This window comes from Pygocentrus nattereri, chromosome 19 (assembly GCF_015220715.1).
Source record: "Pygocentrus nattereri isolate fPygNat1 chromosome 19, fPygNat1.pri, whole genome shotgun sequence".
Lineage (NCBI taxonomy): Eukaryota > Metazoa > Chordata > Actinopteri > Characiformes > Serrasalmidae > Pygocentrus > Pygocentrus nattereri.
The window spans coordinates 17,488,483-17,493,222 of NC_051229.1; the positions used below are offsets into that span (position 1 = coordinate 17,488,483).

Genomic DNA, 4,740 nt, shown 5'->3' on the forward strand with positions numbered 1-4,740 from the left:
TCTCTGTAAACCCTAGAGACGGTTGTCCGTGAAAATCCCAGCAGATCAGCAGTTTCTGAAATACTCAGACTAGCCAGTCTGGCACCAACAACCATGCCACGTTCAAAGTCACTTAAATCCCCTTTCTTCCCCATTCTGATGCTCGGCCTGCACTTCAGCAAGTTGTCTTGACCACCTCTACATGCCTAAATGCACTGAGTTGCGGCCATGTGATTGGCTGATTAGCTATTTGTGTTAACAAGCAATTGAACAGGTGCACCTAATAAAGTGGCCGGATGTGCAGACATGATCTGTATGAGCTTTTTCAGTGTGCCTTTCAGCACTTTATTTCCAAAGACAAATCAAACAGTGTCTCTCAGGGTGTTATTGAGTGCAAAATCTAGGCATTACTGTTGATGACATTTTGTTTCTGAAATTCCATCTCTCTTCAGATTGAAAATTGTACTTCCCTTTCTTCTTTCAAATCTAAGCTTTTCATACAGAGTTATCCTACTCAAAGCCAAAGTTTGTTGTGCCCCTCTCTTACCCATTTAAATAATTTTACTTACACTCACGTGTTTGTTCTGTTATTTTATATATTTAAACATTTTGCACTTTGTCTTTTTATGTTTTACATTGTACAGAGACCATGGCGATGAGAAACGTGTTATATTATCATTATTACCAATATTCACTTGAGGTTTTAATGCTGTTGGTGTACACCTTACCTGGAGCACGAATAGATACTGCTCAGCCTTTGGTCTGCCCTCACACTGACAGGAGAAAATGAGCATATTATTGTGATCAAGTGCTCAAGGAACCCTCCAGGTGGCTGGAACAATGGGACAGAAAATGAATGAATAAATAAATAAGTAAATAATCTGCAGTTCTTGCAAGTCCATAATAATAAAATATGAAAATTCAGAATGGAGTCTTTATCTAGAATCATTTTCTGCACTTTGCATTCTAATAATATGACTCTATCTATATGGAGAGCTGATGCTCCATAGTAGATCTTGCTTCTAGTACACAGCATAAAGTCACATTTGGTTATAAGACAGAGTCTCTTACCGGGAAGACGGGAGGTCTCGATCCTTGCATCACTCCCATCAGCACCAACTCATAAACAATGTCTATGGGGTTGAAGTGGTGAATCTATGAGGATAACAAACTTTAGTGTCCAGTCATTATGGTAAAAAAGGTGACCAGGTGGTGAGCAAAGACCAAAAGAGCGTGAACTTACCCCGATCTGCGCCAGCTCTGAGTAGATGGCTTCCCGGTGCGAAGTGTCCTGAGCATAAGCCACCAGGAGATCATACACCTGACGGACGGCTGGAAGATCCTGCAGAAGAAAGAGTCATGTTTGTTCCTTATGCACAAAATCATTGAGATTACACAATTCTGACTGGTTTTGGATGAACATTTTATGTTACCCTGGCATTCCGAGCAGCTAGTTGTCACGATTGGCCCCTCCCAGACATCCATGTGCTTGTCGTCCACGTGCTTCCTTGTTTTGAGTTCTTTGTCATGCCCCCTTGTTTTCTTGACTCCGCCCCTGATTGGTTACACCTGTTTTCCACCTGTGTCATGTTTTCTGTCATTATCCCTGTTTGTACTTAAGCCCTGTGTTTGCCCCTTGTGTTTGCTGGTCTTTGTTTCTATGATGTGTTGACGTGATGTTTCATTTAGGTTGTATGTTTGATGTATGAGATTCTCGTGTAGTGTTTGTCTGTTTCAGTTTACCATGTCTAATTGTAGTTCGATCCGTGTTGGCTATACGACCTTCGACTGTTATGACCATGACCCTGGATTTTCCCCAAATAAATCTTGCTTGTCTTCCCACATGCATCGGCCTCCTCGTCGCTCCACAACATTACACCAGCCCACCAAGAAGGACCCTGCCTGCCACACAGACATACTTCTGATGATGCATGTTGCTGAGAACAATCTATAGAATGAAATCAGGAAAACAACAACTGGTGAAGCACTGTTATATAAAGCTCCTGAGAACTGAGAATGTAATGGACTTACAGTGGAAGCCTGGCGCAGGGCTGAAAGCCTGAGAGGAAAGTTGTTCATCCTCTTCATGGCAAAGTAGGTGCTACAAAACAAATATCATAGATGAGGACACTTTGGAAACATCTATCCAAACATAACCAATTGAGCTCTGTGAGACAAAGCTAAAGAGTGAAAACTAGAGTACTTACTACAAAGCAGGCACCTCATAAGCCTCAGGAGGTACAGAAAGATCTTCAGCTACCTACAACATCAAGTACAGAGGACAAAGCTGCTGCAAATGTAGCCAGAACTGATGAGTAGTGAGCAAAGCCTTACCCCTGTTGCACTCTGGCAAGTGGAAGCTGAGTGCAGTTGAGGTTCGGGTGCTGGCTACAGTGAAGAAGCTTCCAGAGGTGGGATCTGGAGAGGTGATGCGGGTGGGCTCTGTGGGGATGCAGTAACACCAAATATTCAGTGGTGTGAATGCATGTAAAATGGGATGGAGTGTTAATATACAGTACTGCAAAAGTCACAGACCCTTTATTTATTTAATTTACCATCAAAACTGGGGCTGAATGATTTGGGAAAAATATCTCATTGCTAATTTACTAATTACTAATGTTGCAACTGCAATTTAAATAGCAATTTTTAAAAGGAAATTGAGGTTCAGGCCTGATTTATTTTGGCCAAAAAGACCAGATTGTCCACCTTCTCTGGCCGGAGGTTTCACCTCTAAATGTAGTGAGCCAAATTAAGTTGTGGTTGTGATGTCCCAACACATGAAGGTCTATCTCATCTACAGGCATTTCACAGGCTCTTATTCAATTTCCCCTCTTAAAAGTGAAAACAACGTTTTTGCTAAAGTACACACTTAAAAAGACGTATTTTCAAGGGTTTTTAGTTAAGACAATAGTTCTATAGAGAATCAAGAACACTCAGCAACCCATTTACATGCATAAAAAGTTCTCCGCATGGTGAAATGGTTCTTCAGATTGATGGAGAATGTGTTATATATGCTTTTATAGGCACCTTTTTGTAAAGGGTTCTCTAGAAGACCAAAATGTTCCTCTGATGTTACAAGATTGAAATTGTAACAGTAGTACAACCCTTTTTGGTGATATACAGAACACATTCTCCAATTTAAAGAACCATGTCACCAAATTAAGAACCTTTTAAGCATGAATTGGGCCTGTATGTTCATGGTCTTATGTAGTACCACTGTTTTAAATAAAGAACCATCTTTTTTAAGAACCTTGAAAAACTATATATTTTTAAAGTGTAGGCTGTAATTAAAAAAATGCAGCTCTTGCCATTTAAATTGCAATTTCAATATAAAAGCAATTAATATTTAAGCCCTAATCAAAACCACCATAAGATACAAGGTTTTATTTTTTAGGAGATAATACTGAGGAGATTAGATATACGATCATCTAAAACTGCAGTCTAAAAATGTGTGAAAAGACTGAAAACAAGTCTCCTCAAAAGAATGGAAGCTATAATGAAGGCAAAGTGTGGGCGCACTATATTAAAAAAATGGTATTATATTTAGTTGCTGAGACTTCTGTGAACTGTTAATTATATGTTCTCAGCTTTTTTTCTGAAACTGAAAAATGAATAACTGATAATTAAATACATGAATGGTGGTCTCTGGCTTTTGCACAGTGCTGTAGGACAATGGCTTGTTATAATCCATCATTTCATGCTATTTAGTTTTCTCAATACTCAATTAAATGGCACCATTCAAACTTGAATAAACATGATCTTCATAAAACAAAATATATAATTCTAACTACTTAATACTGACAAATACTGTTGAATATTATCAGAGCTAATATAAGCAGTGTGCAGCCTTACCCCAGGTGAACTTAGGCTAGAGGCACTAGCACGTGTTGAAGGTCAGGTGGTGGCTGAGGTGAAGAAAGAGCCACTGGTGGAGCCTGGGGTGGTGATGTGGGTCGGCTCTGTGAAGATGAGTTTTCAGTTACCTATAAAATAATATACAGCATGTAATACTGACAAATGAAAGTGTTGAAAATGTGATTCAAATTGATAACAGCTGTGTGCATGGTTTTACCTCTGGAGATCCCAGGCTGGAGGAAGATGACGGAGGTCTGGGTGGCAGCTGAAGTGGAGAAGGTGGCATTGGAGGACTCTGGGGAGGTGCCTTAGGCTCACACAAAAATCACAGTAGCTGCAAATACAATATGACAATACAATATTTTATTGAGTCACATAACTGTGAGGCTCAGGTAATATATCCATAAGCCTTATGCCACAGATTTAAGAGACAAGGAATGCATCGGATGTCTGATTTCTATCAACACTGTTGTGAACAATTCCGACTAGTTTCTCTAGACTTCACATCAAACCACTCTGAATGAAAACTGTTTAGATCTTAATGATTTAAAGGGCTCATATTGTCTTTATTTTTTAATGGCAGCATTTGATGTCATTTATAAACATTGGTAAAGTTTAATGTGTATATTTTACTCCCTGTCCAGATAGTCCTTATATGGAAACTGTCAGCAAATAGCTTGTTTTGAATTAATTGGTTTTGTAATGTCAAAAAATACCTGTGTTTACATATATTTATATGTTCATATACAATAGCTTAGCCACACTTCTTTTATCACAGCTGTTTCAGACCAGACTTAAAAGAGGTTAGAAAACCAGCCTTGTGACCCGAAGGTCGTCAGTTTGATCCCCAGAGCTGACAGGACATGACTGAGTGCTCTTGAGCAAGTCACCTAACCCCCAACTGCT

At 39.4% G+C, this 4,740-nt stretch overlaps 1 long non-coding RNA gene across 1 annotated transcript; it reads right to left on the bottom strand.

The window, feature by feature from the left end:
- Window positions 1-2,342: 2,342 nt before the first annotated feature.
- LOC119261616 lies at window positions 2,343-4,148 on the bottom strand. Its single transcript, XR_005129126.1, has 3 exons — window positions 4,052-4,148; window positions 3,832-3,962; window positions 2,343-2,421 (listed from the first exon to the last, which is right to left on the bottom strand). It is a non-coding gene; the product is annotated as an uncharacterized LOC119261616 (long non-coding RNA).
- Window positions 4,149-4,740: the final 592 nt, after the last annotated feature.